Raw genomic sequence first — 20,309 nt, 5'->3', positions numbered from 1 at the left:
CCAATCTTTATTAAAAAACAGTGTGAAATTATTTGCATGTATGTGATTAAATGAAATGCATATGTTCACATTTTTAATTAAAACAGGCATTAAAAATGTCATGTAAATGTCATGAATGGTAAGGTAATCATTGAAGAAATCAGAGACGCTAATGCATGCTAATTTTATTAGCAGAACATGTATCCTAAAAACACAATTATATACTTTCAGACTTTTTGCATACGTTGACACTTACAGCTTGATAGGGAATAACTCAAAACTAAAATATTCTGTGATATTAATTTAGACTTTTTTCATATATTTTCTTCACATATATTTCATCTCAAGTATGCACTTTACTGACATTCCTGTTTCTTTGGTAACAAAGTACATTAATAATGGATATAAATCCTTGATAAGTTGTAAAAATGTATATAAATCACTTACTGAAATACTATACTGAAATACTGAATACTGAAATGTTTAGATTAGCATATTAAATATATCAGTTTTTCCTGATAAAACAAGAATAAGTTCAAATCTGTTTTAATAAAATCAACCCCTGGCAATTAAAAGTGCTTGTAGTAAAATAAAATTCCAATTGTTCAATACTTTGGTCTTGATTTAAATGTTCTTTCTTTAAATAATTATTTCACTCAAATGTATACAAGTGCAGAATCTATTTCAATGTTCACTTAAGCTAAATGTGGAAAAACTGGGCTGTCGTGTGGAGTCTGCATTATTTAACATTTGCTGGGCCACAGACTCGCAGTTACAGGCATTAGACTTTATACTGACACCCTGGCTCTAACATTTCAGCTGTGAAAGAATCTGCAATTCATGGTTTTAAGTTTTATGTGGCTATTTCTGTAGAGCATGGCATACACTAGAGCTTTTTCAGATAAATGATAAATGAGCAGGAAAAGGGTAAGAAAGTTTCTCTCTCATTGATCATGACCGGGTGATCTATGTGTCTGAGTGTGTTTGTGCTTTCATTGGAATCTGCATTTAGCTGTAATTTTGTGTGTGTGTGTGTGTGTGTTTACTAAGGGAGGCCATTAGAGACAGGGGAATAATGATGGTATTAATGGCACCAATTGCTCATCCAGCCTGCCATTGCAGTGCAGCCCTTGGGATGCGTGTGCAGGGATAATTGTTTACATCTTCAGTTGCCTGTTTTTATCCCTTTATCACTATAGACCTTATGTAGCCCCGCCCCTTTTCAGCGCTGTACTCATTGTCTTTTGACTTCCGGTCTGTATTTTCACAGCGATTTTGCGTGTTTATTAATGAACGTGTTGTTTTAAAATCTTCCCGGTCGACTGACATTTTTTAAGTCATCTGCTTTAAACATTACAGCCCTTATGATAACTTTCGTTAACTTTACATTAAAGGAGAACTCCGGTCAATTTTAACATTGAGCTCATTTTTTTGTACATTTGGAGTGCTGTCAATACAGAGAACAACGACAAAAATCGGTGTTGCCTACACCGAGTTATTCTATTTTTAAAATTTGCACCCTGTTGACTTCAATAGGGCAAGTACTAAACCTGCTTTTAGCCTCTTAACATCCTTGATGTGTCATTACAAGTGCACAGAAAATGTGAGTGATTCCTTCTGAGTGAACACGAGTGGATCTGACTGCAGTAGATGTGAAAGATATGTATAGAAATGATGTTATTTAAGCCAGCGCAAATTCCTGTTTACATCCTGTTTTTCGGTTGAAGTCGAAAGTAGTCGATTGTCGAGTTCACGCGCATAGGTTTAGTTACCTATGATCACGCGCGTGAACTCGGCAATCGACTACTTTGGACTTCAACCGAAAAACAGGATGTAAACACAGGTATTTGCGCTGGCTTAAATAACATCATTTTTATACATATCTTTCACATCTACTGCAGTCAGATTCACCCGTGTTCACTCAGAAGGAATCACTCACATTTTCTGTGCACTTGTATTCTGTAACAGGTATTTGCGCTGGCTTAAATAACATCATTTTTATACATATCTTTCACATCTACTGCAGTCAGATTCACCCGTGTTCACTCAGAAGGAATCACTCACATTTTCTGTGCACTTGTATTCTGTAACAGGTATTTGCGCTGGCTTAAATAACATCATTTTTATACATATCTTTCACATCTACTGCAGTCAGATTCACTCATGTTCACTCAGAAGGAATTACTCACATGACCTGGGCACTTGTAATGACACATCAAGGATGTTAAGAGCCTAAAAGCAGGTTTAGTACTTGCCCCATTGAAGTCAACAGGGTGCAAATTTTAAAAATAGAATAACTCGGTGTAGGCAACACCGATTTTTGTAGTTGTTCTCTGTATTGACAGCACTCCAAATGTACAATAAAATGAGCTCAATGTTAAAATTGACCGGAGTTCTCCTTTAAGTAAATCCACTTCAAAAGCTAATTACTCCTGGACAACAATGCCATAGAAATATACAGAGCGACCGCAAAAACTGAAGTTAAAAGACAATATTCTAAAGATGGCGGCATCCTCGTTTCTCTGGCGCATAAGGTCTATAGAGGATAAGGAGAGACACACAATGCCCAGGATCTGCCTCTGCTCCGTCCCGTGACACTTTGTCCCACCTTTCTACCTGCTACAGGAAACAGTGAATTCTGTATTTAAAAAGTCACATATAAGTATGATCAAATTTAATGTAAACAATGGCATGAAGACTTACTTTTTAAAGTAAAACCAATTAAGTTAACATTGCTTTAAAGTCACCATGAAATTAAAATATAAATGTATTATTTTTTTTAATGGAATTTTGCAGTATTTATTATAAATGATTTATCTGTGCACATTAGTATTTTTTTTTTTTTTACAATTCATGTGCCTTTGTAATCTTTAATCAAAATAACTTCCCCTCCCTCTTGCAGCGACATCTTTTCTCTTCTTTGATGACGTACTGTAATCTGGTAACTGTCTACGTAGGTCGGCGTCTTTCGGTGCAGTGTGAATCAGCCTTTAGAAAAAAAAGGTTCAATGGGGTTCTATATAGAACCATGTTTTCTTGACTTTATGCCAAAAAGATTCTATTGTATAAGGAAAAAGTTCTTAAATGATTGCATGTTTAACAGATTATTTATTTTCTTTTGTGATTACGAGCTGTTTAAATCATACAATTGAATTAGAATAAAAAATAAACAAAATTAATTTAAAAAAACAATAAAATTATCCCATAACCAAACCCCTAAAAGGTTCTATATGAAGCGCCTGTCAGAACCCATTAAGGTTCTATATAGAACAGAGAGTGCATGATTATTAGAAATAATACATTAGATTAAGTGCTCTTTGAGTTTGACTTTTTTTACCTAGAATTAAAATTTTCTTTTTTATTTTCTAACTTGAATTCCCATTTAAAGGGGTTATTAAACTACTAACATAATCCAGCAAAAACAAAATTTGGATTTGAGTGCGTTCTAAAGTTTAAAATATTTGCTGATTTTTTATTAAAAAAAAGATCGCCATCTTGCTCCAACCAAAGTGATTTGAACGCACCTGACGCTGTATCTATGACTTCCCAACTCCCCAGGAGGACCTGGTAGTGTAAAAAGATAGTGACCATATTGTAGAAAGTATTATTTTTTGTTTTGTTTTTGCTTTTCTAGTTGATGTACAGTACCTATACATGTCCTTTACTAACACAATCACTTCTCCAACCTCTTTTTATTAATACTTGTCCTCATTCCCACCTGTGTTTTTCTGAATAACACGAATCACGTGTTAAAGATTGTTCCCTTACTTGGTCATGACATTCCCTCCTGCGATGAAGTGTACAAAACATGTCAGGCAATAGCAGCATGCCCAGACTAACGATGAAGACTTACGCTCTTTCTCATTTTCTGCTCTCTGTCCTTATCTTGCCTACAGTAAACCGAAGGCTAAGCATACAAATCCCTGTTACATTGCACGGAAAGTGCACTCCATATAGAGCATTATCAAAGCTAAGCACCAAATCGTCCCCCCTCATCTTTTTTTCACATGGAGAGCGTGATGGAGAATTGCAGTGGACTAAATTTGATTGGTTGCACATCCACTAAAGATCAGGTTTTAGTAATAGCCTCTCTGGAGTTTACGCCTGACCTATGGATTTGTTATTTTGCCTGCACACAGCGGCACCGTAACATCACCAAAAACAAGCACACACATACTACATCATTACCATGAAGACCTTTTTCTAGCGTTTAATGCAGAATCACACCTACCCCCACACTCTCACGGCGACAGAGAATCCAGCTGATGATTCCAGACCAGTGTAAAACAACAGACAAAATCGGATGCCAACAGAGCATACAATACCTGACTGTACACTGTGCGAGAAGGGTGTTTATAGTGGAAATGCCTTGCTTACGTTTCATTTCACACATAGATGGGAGAAGGCCAGAGCCACAAAAAAGCAAGGAAATGTGATACAGGGATGACAGGAAAACTGCATGAGGACTCAAAAGTGATGTTGGGCTATTAACGTAGAAGCGCACGGGCCATTGAGCTCAGACAGAGACTGTAGAGTGTTGACTGATGAGCCTGTAGACTAGACGGCAATTTTCTGTAGGGTTAAAATGGCATTTTAGTGGCCCGGTGGTGATTCTGGTGCCCTAGGTGAGAAAACAGCCTCAATGAATCCTAATTACATGTTGTGGCATGAAGTTGGCATGTACTGTAGTGTGACATGCAGCACTCCTTAAAAAATATTTTTTTAAAGAAAGAAAAAAAGGTAAAATACAGTAAAATATTATATTATGGATAATAAGAAATGTTTCTTGAGCAGCAAATCTATATATCAGAATGAATTCTGAAGGATCATGTGACATTGAAGAGTAATGATGCTAAAAATTCAGCTGTCATCACATGAATTAATTACACATTAAAATATATTAACATTGAAAACAGTTTAAACATTTAAATTCAGAACTGCCTTAATTCTTAATGGTATATATTCAACAAAGTGCTGGAAACATTCCTCAGAGATTTTGGTTAATCTTAACATGATAGTATCACACAGTTGCTGCAAATTTTTTGATTACATATCCGTGATGTGAATCTTCCGTTCCACCACATCACAAAAGTTCTCTATTAGACTGAGATCTGGTGACTGTGGACATAGTCAGTAACAATACTCAGGTACTTTGGTGTTTAAACGATGCTCAATTGGTGCTAAGAGGCCCAAAGTGTGCCAAGAATATCTCACACACCATTAAACCACCACCACCAGCCTGAACCGTTGATACAAGGCAGGATGGATCCATACTTTTATGCCGTTTACGCCAAATTCTGAACCTACCATCTGAATGTCACAGCAGAAATCGAGACTCATCAGACCAGTCACTGTTTTTCCCATCTTATATTGTCCAATTTTGGTAAGCCTGTGTTAATTGTAGCCTCAGTTTGACAGGAGTGGCACAGATTGTGGTCTTCTGCTGCTGTCACCCATCTGCTTCAATGTGCGATGTGTTGTGCATTAAGAGATACTCTTCTGAATACCTCAGTTAAAACAAGTGGTTATAAGTTACTATTGCCTTTCTTTCAGCTCGAACCGGTCTGGCCATTCTCCTCTGAACTCTGGCATCAACAAGGTATTTTTGCCCACAGTACCTGGAGGTGCTGTGTCTGAAAATCCCTGTAGATCAGCAGTTTCTGAAATACTCAGACCAGCTCGTCTGGTACAAACAACAATGCCACATTCAAAGTCACTTAAATCACCTTTTTTCTCCATTCTGGTGCTCAGTTTGAACTTCAGATTGTCTTGACCATGTCTACATGCCTTAATGCATTTTGTTGCTGTTATGTTATTGGCTGATTAGTTATTTGCATAAACAAGTAGTTGAACAGGTCTACCTAAAAAAGTGGCTGGTGAGTGTATGTGTGTATGTATGTATAGGGGTGTAACGATACACGTATTCGTATTGAACCGTTCGGTACGCATTACAAACCAAACAATTCGTTGGAACATTTTTCCTGCCAACCAAATTTTGGTTAGCAGTCGCGCTGGCGCAATCACCACAACGTTGCCCAACATCAAATGGCAAACGCAATGAAAGCAGAACGAAAGTGCACTACTCATTTGTGATTAACGGACCGTTTATGAGTTATGACGAAAACCTACAGGCCTTGGAGGGGTGCTTTGGGTCACCGCGCCAGGTGGAGGCGCTCTGGGGACACAGCTGCATCGCCACAGAACGCTCCACCGGGGGGACCCCAGTGTACCCTTTGACCACGGCCTCATTGAGGGCAGAGAAGGTGGAAGAGGCCGCTGGGCGGTCGCGAGAAGTCAACGGCGAGTGTGATTTAAGCCCAAACATGCCAGGCAGTGCTCCTGCCCATCAGCGGAATCAATCCGTCTACCGCACCCAGAAATACACGGGTGAGACATCTTTAAAAAGACGCGCCGCATGCAGCTCTTTTAGAGAGGAAAACACGCACTGTTGGCAGATCACTGCACAGACCAGCAGCAGGAATGAGATCTCACTGGAACACACTGTAACACCAACACCACTGAAGAGTCGCTCTTCTCGTCTTTCGAACTCGTAGACAGCTTTGCAGTGGAGAGAAGAGAAGTAACACTCGGCCCCGAAGCAGAAACATAATGCGAGATTGCACACCCAGCTCCTTTTTTACCCACGAGGTGGGGCGGAGTTGCGCTGTGCAAATTCCGCCATTGGCTTGTTTTGTAGAACTCGAAGGTACTTTGAAACAACATCTGTTAAAGGGCTGGTTGATTATGATTTCACTTTTCTAACTTTAGTTAGTGTGTAATGTAATTTGAGCATAAACAACATCTGCAAAGTTTCAATACTCAAAGTTCAAAGCAAAGGAAGATATTTGCTTTTAAAGAAAAGGACTACAACAAACGACTGGTTGGGACTACACGACATTCCTCCCGGGTTAGTGACACCACTAACCCTAGAATTTACATAAACCTGCCCCCAGGAACACGCAGTCCATGTTGAGAAGAGGAAAAGTTGTTGTATAAGAGTACATTTGTGAGTCAGCTCAAACTTTAGCATCCATCTTTTTACATGCAATAGAAAGTCACTCTGTGTGCATCTCACAACAGTTCCTATACGAGCGATTTATAGATTACCATGACAGAATATGCTAACTGAAGATAGTTAACTCCACATCAGCAACATAAATTCATCAACTAACCATTCAGAGACGTCCTGTTGCATTCTACATGATGTCACTTCTTGAGTCTCTCCATCTTTGTCTGACTCCGTTTTAACATTAAAGGCAGAACAGTTTCTGTCATTTTAGTGTGCCTGTGTGAGGTAATAGCAGCTGCTAACACACACGAGCTCTTGAAACCCCGCCCTCTGCAGCAGCTCATTTGCATTTAAAGGGCCAGGCACAAAACGGTGCGTTTTTGCAAACCCTCAAAAAGTGACAACTTTAACTTGCTATATAAAAATATCTGCGGGGTATTTTGCGCTAAAACTTCACACACACACTCTGGGGACATCAGAGACTTATTATACATATTTTGAAAATGGCATTATACCACCCCTTTAATGACGGAAAATTGCTTGAGCTTTTTGCACAATGGTATTGTTTAAGCCTTGTTTATGCAGTCCAAGTATTCATATTGATTTTATGGGCTGGGCTTGAGGTTTGGGAGTTGCATTGCATTGATTTGTTCACATGGTCCAGTGATTAAAAGAGGAAGTATAACCATTCATCCCCACGGTAAGCCACAGACCCATCAGGTGGGTCTTAATGAGACTCTCACTGTCAAGGTCCCTGTTATCACCTCAAAGGCAGCGGAGCACATCTGAGCTAACCTTGTGCATTCCTATCTCTCCACATTATAATTCACAGTGCATTATGGGTAGATCTGGTGCCAAAAACAATGCATAGGCAGATACAGTCATAGTGTGTTATTCCACAGGCAATAAATAAAATGTGCTCTGATTTGAACTTGAACAGACATACAAAACAAACATCCCGATGATTGTGATTCCTAAATAATTAACGGCACAGCGCCTCTTCATGCTTGAGCGCCAGGAACGATGTTTATAGACACCCACATTCTTGAATTTTGCAAATCAGGTCTGCCACTTCAGTTCAGCCCAAATCACAGAAGAGCAAAGATGCTACAGACTAAGTGCATTTTAAAAAGCTGCTTTCGAGGATACATCTCGGTTCCTAGCCACCTGCAAACGACCATTCATCTTGACAGGGTGGAAAATAGCTTTGCTGCTCTGTGTTTCTTGCCCCCTTTTTTAAAAAGACACTGAACTGAGGTGTGAACAGGTAGGATGCTGCCAGGTGGGAGATATTTTTTAACAGAACTGCCAGGGATTTTTTTTTTTTTTTTTTTTTTCATGTCCTTTACCAAGAACAACTCAGCCAACAGTAAATGGACGTGTTTTAAGGTGAGTTTGACAGTGGAGAGATCCGTGCAGCTTTTCTAATACACTCCACCGGACGCTGCCAGCATAAAAGAAAGAATTGTTGAAATGCTGCCCAGTGTTTGCCATGCAAGAGGATTGAAATGCTTCCTGGCATAGTGTTTGTCTTGTCTCTCTCCCCCCAGGCTCTCCTACACTAAACTCCTTCATTTAGGATCCACCAGAGGCTATATAGTTCTCTTGAATGATGCAATGCATTGTGTCCCATAATAATGTTCAAGGCAAATGCGTTCTCTCCAAAATGTCTGAAATCTGAATATGATACATGAATAAAATATGAAGGACTCCTAGTCTAGAGATTTTTAAAAAGGTAGAGCTGATGAAAGAGCTCCTTTCATATTAGAATAACACTTATCTCATTCTAGTTTATTTTTAATCTTCAGACTGCATGAAAAGAAACGTGCTGTGGTACTGAAATTTCTTTCCATCACATTTCTCAAAAGCCCTAATTGCCTCAAAATGCACAATATGCATATGCAAAACAAGTGGAAGAACCCAGTGTGTGGCCACAACAAAGCCTGATGTAGATTATTCATATATGTTTTAAGTTTATATGTCTAAATAAATTAATTAGCATTTAAACAATATACAAAAATAAATAAATTCTAACCTTTCAATATATTATATATTTGCGACACTATGGTTTCAGGAAACAGTCGTGACTAGCTAGTTGATTTCTTCAACGATGCAACGTACTATGGTAGTTAAGCAGCGAGTCACATCATTGTATGGCAAATGCACCCCTGGATAATTATAGGACAACAGAAGTTCAACACTCTTAAACATTAGAAAAAGAAGAAGAAATAGCCTACAAATGTGATGTTTAACTAAAGTTATTTCGGCTTACTTCTATGGTTGAACTGGAACATCGAAGGTCAGCAACAAAGAATTTGGTTAATAAAGTGAGATCAAATGCATAAAGTATATTTGTATCATTTAACATATTTAATTATTGCAGGTTTGAATAATATTTTGAGTTTGCATTTTACTATTTTAATTAATTTTGAGGAATACTGAATCTGTTTTTGTGCAAGTGAATAAATGCATGCTCACATTTAGTCTAGAACTACAAAAAGCATCATGTTCACACAGCATACACAACACGTCTGATCCCAACTTTTAATTTCTCTCAACATGGAGAGGTGCGAGTCAATAAAAGGGAAAGCAAAGAAACTAGCATTACTTACTGTATTTAAAAAAGTCACTCAGATATTTTGCTGTTAATTTAAATGTAATGTTACTTTAACAATTACTAGGAAAAAGTAATCTGATTACATAACTTGTGTTACTTGTAATGTGTTACCCCCAGCACTGTTGGGGAGCATAAGAGATGTCTTTCAAAAACATGAAAAAGGTTTATCAACCCCCAACTTTTGAACGATAGTGTAAAGCTACAGTAAAGTATAGCCAACATTTCAGACTCTGTTTGAAGGAGTTATATATATACTGTATATATATGTTTTAAATCAAATCAAAATCAAATCAAATTTTTTGTGCTGAAGAATTAGTGTGAAAAGCCTGTAGGCCTATAGTCAGTCCTCTCATCCCAGAAGTGCTGCACTCTGTGTTAAATACTGGTGTTGAGACTAAGCCATGGATAACTCGTTTCTCGTCTAGCTTAATGGCAAAAGAAAATGGAACGTGGAAATGAACCTTTTTCAATTTTCTCAAAGATCCCAAACAGAGACTAGGATCCATTTCTGCTAACTTTTATTTCTGGTGTGTTTAGTGGTGACTGAAGCAGAGCCCAGATCTATCTAATGTGAATTCAGTTCTCAGCATCTGCTTTCTGCCACAAGCTCTGCTGATTTATCTTTTTTTAATATACAGTATATAATTAATGAGGTAATTTACTCACACAATCAAACAAAACTGGTGTATAAACCCTCAAGAGATAACTCTTGTTTTGTCCAGTGTTGCAGCTAATTTGCTTTATGGAACAGATGCCATCTTGAGAGGCATGAAAAGAACTATAACAATAATCGATTTGCTTATTTCAATCTCATCATATATTTCCAGGAATTGTGGAGCAGGAATAACTTGGTAGATAAAGATGGAGCAGGGACTCCCTGTAAAATAAAATAAAAACTGAGTGTTGCATTTTAATCCTGGCCAATAAGTAGTCTATAGTATCATATTGACGCATTTATGTACCTTGTTTTGATGATTGCATTGCAAAGCTATTAAAATAATTATTGATGTACAGAATAATTGAGTAAAATTCAAATATAACGTACAATAATGAACAATAAATAATGGGTGACATACCAGTAGGCACGAATAACCAGTATAAATTTGTCAAATGGTAGAGATTTTGGACTATCGTCTCTATCGCGGTTATGCACTCGCGTGATGTTGTTAAATCGTATCATTTAAATGTGTTTTACTGTAAGCATTGCTGTTTAAAAATAAGCAATGATAAACCATTGAACGCACAATAAGCAGCGAAAGAGAGCTCATTTCTGTATACGTGCACGCTGTCTGATAGATTGTTTCTGAGTGCTGTCTGAGAGTCAGTGATGAACAAAGTTCTTTTTGCCACCTTATTGGGCTTGAATGGTCAAATACACAGTTATGTGTCAAAATACCTGTCTTTGCGAGTATCCTTATAAACAGTCATTTATGTCTTAAGTGAACGTAAACAGTTTAAAAAGAAAGCACGTGTATAGGGGTTGCATGACTACTGATTTCTGCTAGTCGATTTCTTACCAAAACAATACTCGAGTTACTCGAGTTACTCGACTACTCGTGGTTCATGCTACTGTAAATGAAAAGACATGAAATAGCTAGATCTTATCAATAAACATTTATTAATTCATAGCCTAATGCAACAATTACATAAGTAAACTCTCAAAACATTATAATTATGACATTTCATTTTTAAATTTTCATGTAACAGTCTAAAGCCAAATAAATAGCCGTTCTTGCCTTTCATTTCAGACGGGCCGTTCACATATCGCGTCTTTTTCGCGCTCAAGTTCGTTATTTCAAATGTAGGCGCGCGGCGAGTGCGCACATAATGGAAGCAACGTGGTGCGCTAGTTTTTCCAGGCACGCCGATGCCGCGGCGAGATGAAAACATCTCAACTTTTCATGGTAGCAGTTCATGGCGCATGGCGCAGTTTCATGGCGCAGTTCATGGTTGCATAGCAACGACAGACACCATGGGAGCGCAAGCGCTTGTAGGAGACAGCGGCACGGCCGCGCTTTCCACACGTTTTTAGACGCAATATGTGAACGGCCTCTTGCAGAGTTGGCCAATTAGAATATTTTTGTCATCCTTGATGAAATACTTCCACACATCTGACGTGTGGTGTCTGTTGGTGACGTTCGACATTTTTAATTCATTTATGGTTAATGGACGCTCGAATAGTCGATTGTTTCCGACAGCGTCGACTAGTGGTTGAAGTAGTCGATCTATCGACTACTCGACTAGTCTATGCAAGCCCTATATTAGATCAGTACATTCTGTCTTAAAGTGACAGCAGCCTAATAAACCTGCTGCTGTCTGTTTTTAATGTTAATTAAACAAAAAAAGTTAGAGAAACTGCTCCGGGCTGGATTACTTTTGTAACTTTAATAAGAATATTTAATTTACACAGTGAAGACTATGCAGTTTTTTTGTACATTTAATTACTTTATTCAGTTTATGTAAAGCCTATTATTTCTTATTTGGTTTATTATTTTTTGGCTTTGTTCTATTGTAGTTTTGTCCTATTGCTTGTACTTAGTTTCTTTGTTCTACTTTTACTATTTTATTATTATTTTACTCATTTAGGCTAGTATTAGTTTTTATGATATTGAAATTGGTGATGAGAATTATGAAATGTCAATGTTATCAAAAATTTTGAAATCACAAAATAACTATACTGTGTTTTATAAATATATATATACATACAGTGTGTATATATAGTGTTTCCCCTACAATGTATTCAGTAGCGGCGCAGCGCCGCCGCTGGATTTTCAGCACCGCTGCAAAATCTTCACATGATCAGTAGGCTAATATCACGACATTCACTTCATTCACTTACACACCTAAAAACACTGAGATATGACGACCGGTGGCGCTGCTAATGCGGTGGCTCTGAATCCACTTGTTGACAAGAAATGAGGAAAGAGACACATATGGAAATATTTTCGATTAGGCTAATGTCACGTTGCCATAAGAGGCCGTTCACATGGCGCGTTTTTTGCGCGTGCAAATTCGTAATTTAAAATGTAGACACGGCAAGCGCGCTCATAATAGAAGCGACGCGGCGCGCTCGTTTTTCCAGGCGCACCTCTCTGGTCATGGTTGCATATCAACGACAGACGCCACGGTAGAGCAAGCGCTTGTGGAAAGGAGAAAGCGGTACGAACTGCGAAATTGGTACCGAGAACCGTGGATTTTTACCGAATATTAAAATTTGTCAGTGAAAATATTCACCTTTAAGTTATTTCTAGGTGAAGACAGACCTGAGGAATAGGCTACAAGGACAGCATCTGGCCACGTGCATGCGTGTCAGCATTAATGGCCCCCCCACAATAGCATTCAGTTACCAAAGCGCCTTAGAGATCTTCTATGAAAAGCCCAGAAAAATTAGTGCTCACAGATTGGGTGTGGCCTTTGCCATTAAGATAAAATTTTCAATAAATTGTAAATAATCTTTTTCTGGGTTGCGATATGCGATAGCTCATTACATAATGCGATATTCGATATGCGATACGATAATGCTTAAAGTGTGTTAAATAAACTTAAATTATCTTTAAAATATATTTAAAATTATATAACCTACATGCATGTTTCACATTATTTTTTTGACAAGAAGACATCCCTACAACTTCTGAAAGTGAACATCAGTGTTTTACTGTAGCATAAGAAGTGTTATTTTAACATCAGTGTAAGGGTTTCATGAAGGCCTACATTAGGGTTATTTAACAACAGAAACTTAATAATCAAATGTAAAAAAACACTTCTTAGTTATCACTGTATGAATTAAATATATACTGATTCTTATTAAAGCTACAAAAGTTATTCAGCCAAGAGCAGTGAGTGATTTTCTCTTTGTCTTTTGTTCATGTACCAAATTATTGCAAGATGTTGCGATATGCATATCGCGATATATACATTTGCGATATTTCGATAATTTCGATATATTGTGCAGCCCTAATATATATATTGTTATCGTGAAATAAAATGACATGCATCGTGAAATAAAATTACATGCAATTACATCAAACTCTGTTTGAGTTGGCAATGTGACCAAATGATGCATGTAATTTTATTTCACGATAACAATATATATATGTGAGCTCTTGTATCTTTTAACTTTACTTTCAGATGAATTTGATAAAACCAAATCTAAAGGCTCTTTGGATCCCATAGCGTGAGTGCAAAAATGTTTTTCTCTCATCCAAATCGTTTTTGCCCAGTCAAGTCTTAGAGTTCATGATCTCTCTGATCATTGGCGTGCGACTGGCATCAGACTGAAGTGTAAGTGAGTTTCCTCAATGACACTGTGGTCTGGGAGGCAAGAGGTGCTGGCATTACAGTCAGGTCAACTGAGCTGATGTTGACTGTGTCACTTTCAACACAGCGTCTGCTAAAGATACTGCTGAATAAGAGCTTACTGAACTTTTTGTCTTACTATATGACCGGTAAACATTTACTTAAAAATAATTAGCCACAAACAGGAAAAATATGCAATGAAATTGAATATACAGTATACTGTAACGTGTCTTGTTTTGACCCCACTCAATAATTTTATACTATAAATTAAATATTTTTATACTATGGGGCTGATGAATGCTTGAATATGATTGGTTGAGGATTGTTCTAAGGTGTGCAACTATTTTCAGGGAAAAGCACAGCTAAAGTTGTTTCCAGGCAGGTCTGGACTATATTACATGTCCATATCACTTCGCCAAATGATTTCAGTTATTTCAAAGGTGCTTACAGCCTACAACAGCAAAATAACCAAAACCCACAACAACACTGACCAAGCAAATAAATATAGTAAACAGTAGGATAAAAACAACAAATTATTTCCATGTTTTTTTCCACAAAATTACGTTTAATTATGTACGGAAAGCACATACTTTCTTTATCCCGCTCTCTCTTCCACTCAAATGCACACACATACCATACGAATACACACTCATACGCACAGAAAGATGTTGTCAGCGCTGCTCTGATGATTTTATCAGTAAAATAGTTTTGCAAATTTAAAGCTACATGATATTTCTCACTAGCGAGGTAATAACTGCACTGTTCTTGAAGCAGATAAACGTACAGTTTCGCTATTGAAAACATCTCTATTGAAAGTTTATAGATTTTCCTGTTTGTGAGTCACTTCAGATAAAAGCGATTGCTAAATGTAAATGTAAAAATGCATGTAAAATGTACATTCATAATAAATAATGGGAGTAGCAATGACGAATAAGACCCCAAAACACTGCAAATAATCTAAATGCCACTATTTCTCCACAGAAAACATATTCCCAACATGAAATGAGAATAATGAGATAAAGTATAAAAACAGATATACTTGTGAATGTGAAAAGTCAACTTTCAAAGTTCTCTCATCAAATTTCTAAATCACCAGCTTCTCCGCAAAGCAGCATAATTTGAGGAAATGCAATAAGGGTGTTCTCTGTGATGCCACGTATACTACAAGTAGCAATCTTCTTTTTCTTTAGCAAAGTCGTAACTATATATACCAAGGACTAAACATGATGTCATAAATTGGTGCATTTTAGAAGAAGCATGCAGAGTTGCTCGAAAAGTAAAAGTTAAAAGAATGAACAGAATAATAAAACATTATTAACTTCAAAATGTCATATAATTTCTAACAGCATGAAAATCTAACTCTCATGAATCTCTAAGTACATCTACATGAGCTCTAAGTACATTTACATTTACGCATTTGGCAGATGCTTTTATCCAAAGCGACTTACATTGCATTTTTAAGGTACACATTTACATTCTTATCAGTTCTTGCTTTCCCTGGGAATCGAACCCATGACCTCGGCGTTGCAAGCACCAATGCTGTACTGTTTGAGGTACAGGAAAGCTTGTAAAATATATCTAAAATGCAAATGATAGGCTACATTATATATATATATATATATATATATATATATATATATATATATATATATATATATATATATATATATATATATTACTAGGATGCAATAATAGCAAATTAAGAAGGTATGTCTTAATTGTATATTTACCGTAGATTAAAATTTCAGACAGTATTTTAGAAAGTAAACGTCTCAAATGATATCTAGGAAAAAGGGATTTAGTTGTAAATAATGTGCTACTTGAACTGAAAAATAATGATTTTCATTAATTTTTGGTAAAACAAGCTATTAAAGGCTGACCGGTTAGACCTAAACCTCCAGGAAGCAAGAACACTAAATTACTTCAAGTCTACAAACATGGCCATGCTGAGAAAAGTGCTACCTGGAAAGTCTCCAACTTAATGAAAGATTGTAATCAGAATATCTCAGCATGCTCAGTCACTTGTTCACAAAGACAATCTATCTACTAACAACTGCATGTCACTAACTATACAAATTTGGTACAAATTCAGTCTCATGTCAAGGCAAACTTAATAATAAGGCTTGGTAACTAACAGTAAAGCCCACTGATGTATTTTGCTTTGTTCTACTCTGGAGAAAACATTTAAGCAAAAAAATCACTAATAAGGGACATTGACAAAGGATGCAATATTGCATTCTGTTTTTTTTTATTTTTTTTTTTATTTTTTTTTACAATATTAGTCATTGAGTGATCTATGTCATGGTAAAACATTTTTTTTAAAGTGCATCTCAAGAATGCAAGTCTTATAAGCTGCCATTTCACTGCTTCCAACAAACACTAGACAGGAAATAATTCATTTCCAATGAAGAGTCGTACAAGGGCTGCATGGAGTTCCGACCATGTGTGGAGACAGGATTTTTAAATCCAACATGAGCTTCAGATAGATATGCTGAAATACTGAAATATGAAATATAATATGAAACCTAACCATATGAAATATTGAAATATGAAATGTAACATGTGACAACACAGTATGCAACAGTTGAACTGGGGTGCGTTTCCCGAAAGCATCGTTAGCCAACTATGGTCGCAAGTTCTGTCATTATCAGCATAGTTCAACAAGTCAGTGTTTCCCGAAACCATTGTTCTAACGAACATTTGCAAACAGCATCGCAAAGTTGTGTAGTTGGAACGACAGCTCTCGACCTGTGGTTAGAAGCATTTCTAGTTTGCATGACATGTAGACTTAATAAATCCTTGTCTTGAGCAAAATAAGCAAGCTGACATTCAGTAAAATCTGTATCTTTTATTTAGAATACATACAAATGCCATTTACGTCTTTTAGTTTGTCAAGAGATTTAAAGCAACGTTTTTGAAGTGTGCATGTGCGAACGCGCTCTACTATGTAAGAACGAGCCTATGATTGAATCTGGAAATTAAGCTAAATAGCTGAGAAAAATGAGAAATATTCCTCAGATGCCATGTCCGTAATTTATATCAAAACATCTAGCATTAATTATATCTCAAACAGATTCATTAACAGAAGTTATTACTCCATCACGTGCGTGACATCATTAACCAACGTGTTTGAACGACCACTTTGCGACATTATGGTTTCGAGAAACAGACGTGACTAGCTAGTTGATTTCTTTAACGATGCATTGTACTATGGTGAGTTACGTCGTTCTATGGGAAACACACCCCTGGATGTGATGTATTCCAATCAAATCTATGAGTGTATAAGAAATATCAACAACTATGATTTTTTTTCAAGAAACAGACACTTATATTCTGAAAAGACACATTAAATTGATAATGACATAAATCATGGTTTCCACAAAAATATTCAGCAGCACAACTGTTTTCAACATTGATAATAATAAGAAATGCTTCTTGAGCAGCAAATCAGCATATTAGAATAATTTCTGAAGGATCATATGACACTGAAGCCTTGGTTAGCATAAGACACAAATAATTAAGAAAAATAATCTTACAGGCCACAAACTTTTGAACAGAATCATATATATATATATAACTAAAAATATATATATTATGTTTATCACTGCTCCTTTACCGAAGACACAAATAGTGTGAAAGCAAAATAACGAAAAAGTGACTTTTAAATAAATTGAAAGATCATGTGATAAAGTGAATTACCACATATCCTATGGTTGCAAACAGTGAAAAGTCGGTTTTATTTTGCTTAAACCGCTGTGTACTTGTTTTTGTTATGTACTGTACAAACAGAAGCTACACGAGGGAAAACTTGTTGCCATGTATTTCAACTTGCCCGTTGTTCTTCATGCTGCCAAGCTCAAATATTTGAAATGACATATTGTTCATAACAGCAACAGTTCTCCGTTTGTTCTGACCAATTAACTTACATGGCTGGAGGAAACTGATTACCTAGTGTGGCTCAATGGATGGGCCAGATAACAAACAATGGCGACGTTTACCGTGGCTGTGTTAATCACACAGCCCACTGCACTGTGATAACTTGCACAGGCTGTGTGCACACTGTTAATATAACGCCTGAGTGATTGGGGTCATTGACAGGCCCTTGCCGGCTTTATCATGCTGAAGGTCAACGCGGTACTGTCGGGCCGATGCTCAGCGTACAATGGTCTAGATTGTAGGGAGCAGCTCTGGATTGCGGCAGACTCTCACCTTAAATATATAACACCCCTGGCTTCCACAGGGAATACAAGCACCTTATTAAATCTTCAGGGTCAACTGCTTCTTGCATATCTGAGCACTAACCAGCAGCAGAAGGTGGGCGTCAGTGACCTGTAAAAGCCTTCGGTACATGGTGGGAAGGCTGAATCCAAAGTGCGGTAGAACAGGCTGAGTGCATGCAGCGTGCCATACTTACAAGCGTTCTATCTGTTTGAGCACCACTGAACCGCTGTATGGGGTGCAGCCCACCTGCATTCTTTAAAATAAACATTCTTTATCTACATTTGTGGTTCTATGACGAAATTTTAAAAGTATTTTCCAAAGTATTTTTATACTAATTATTTACATTATTAAACTGTTCACTAAATTATGTTTTATTAACAAAGTTTGGGAGGAGCACGTTCAGATAATTAACACTAAAGGCGGGCATACACTGTGCGATGTCTGTGCGATTTCAGCAAGGTACCTACTCACACTGAACGAGTAGATTGCATGCGATGTAAAGCCAAAGCTCAGGATTTATGTGCTCACACTATACGGTCCGAACGTCGAGCTGCGACTTCACTGCTCACATTATACGTGTGAAATATGCGAATCAGCACGATAAACCCTCGTGCCGGGTATAGACGATATCATGTATCCAGATATTGTCAAAACAAGCATCAGCTATCAATATCAAGATGATTTAGCATTTCCAATTTATGTATTAAATTATTATTAGTATTATTGTATTATTATTATTAGGGAAGGCCTAGGCCACTTTTATTATTAAAGTGATAGGCTATTATAATTAAATTGCCACGCAATAATTTCATAGCGCATCACCGCATAACCAACGCGCTGTGAGGATAATAAAATATTACATAGAAGCTTACTCCTCCTCATTAAAAATTGTCTAAAACATTTAGGTCGATTACAATGAATTATAGGCATATCATTAATTATTAACAGTCTATAATATGTCCGAACACTGCAATAATTCATCAATGAAAATTAAAAACAGCTTTATTTCAAAAACATTGTTTAACAAATTAATAAAAGAGGCAAAGTGTACATCGCAGGTGGCTTGGAAGAAGTGGGTAATGGTTAATCCATTTTGCAACACGAACTGGAGGTAAGCAACAGTAATTTGTAGCTAGTTTGAACTACAGAACTTAAAGATCTCCCTTTTTTCGTATTTTTTTTTATGCTGCAGATGAAACTTCTGTTTTCGCGCAGGCGCAATGAGGGAAACAACACTGAGTTTAGGGCAATCGGTTCGTAGCTCTGCTTCAACTGTGCAATATAATCATGAGGAGCGACCAAAATTTCTAACATGCCTGAAATTCATCCGACCATCCAACTGCCGGTCGGGAGAGGTTAATCGCCTCTCGTTTCCCCCTGTACACTGCACGAACGCTGCACGACAAATGACGCACGACAAAGCTGAAAATCGACCCAACCCGAAAAAGAGTCGCACGAGTCAGAATTGGGCTCAAAACCGGACGAAAATCGCACAGTGTATGCCCGCCTTTACACGAGTGGAGAGCATTCAGTCAATCAACGATAAGAGGTATATATATACAGCAGTCTTACCTCTGTTCGTTGACAGTTTATCAGCATCCCTCCACCACCCCTTCTCCACACTTCTAGTTCTAACCACTTCTATACTTGGGGGGAGTACTCTGGGTTCGGGCCAAATTCCGAGCTCGGAGCCCTCCCTCCGGACAGCACGCCAAATACGCATAAAGCTTTACTCTCTCTGATTATTCTAAGTGTGAACTCGTGAAATGGCTCTTTGGGGAACCCAAAATCATTCTTCAATGGCATATGGCAGCAGCATTTTACAGATTGAACTGATAAAAATGAAAAAAAAAAAAAAAAAAAAAAATTTTAATTTACTGAATGCTGTATACAATGCAGCATCACCTCTTTTCTCACAGTGTCTGAAATGCTTTGATAAATAATTCGATCTCTCTAAATCCCTCCATTTCAAGAGCCTGCTCTGCTCTGATTGGTCAGATGGCCCAGTCTGCTGTGATTGGTCTACCGCTTACTGCACAGACAATTGTGTAATTTGTCAATTTACATTTTTTAACTGACAATTATAAATTTCGTTCTTTTTACATCCAAAAACTGTTAACAGTTTTTTACTGTAAAATTACATGAAATGTCTCATTAGATTTATTACAGTTTTTCAGGAAATTACAG

At 37.2% G+C, this 20,309-nt stretch overlaps 1 protein-coding gene across 2 annotated transcripts in view; it reads right to left on the bottom strand.

The window, feature by feature from the left end:
* Positions 1-20,309, bottom strand: part of grik4 (glutamate receptor, ionotropic, kainate 4) — a gene marked incomplete at its 5' end in the record, with an annotated part of 195,774 nt that overhangs the window by 159,116 nt on the left and 16,349 nt on the right. Inside the window, one exon of one of the 2 annotated variants that reach the window (XM_081371080.1) lies at positions 19,695-19,765. The exons of the other annotated variant lie outside the window; for it this stretch is intronic. Of the gene's footprint in view, positions 1-19,694; positions 19,766-20,309 lie in introns of those variants that run through there. 2 annotated transcript variants of the gene reach the window in all.

The sequence above is a fragment of the Scardinius erythrophthalmus genome (assembly GCF_964197995.2).
Source record: "Scardinius erythrophthalmus genome assembly, chromosome: 7".
In the NCBI taxonomy this organism is placed as follows: domain Eukaryota; kingdom Metazoa; phylum Chordata; class Actinopteri; order Cypriniformes; family Leuciscidae; genus Scardinius; species Scardinius erythrophthalmus.
This window is presented reverse-complemented; position numbering and strand designations above follow the sequence as displayed.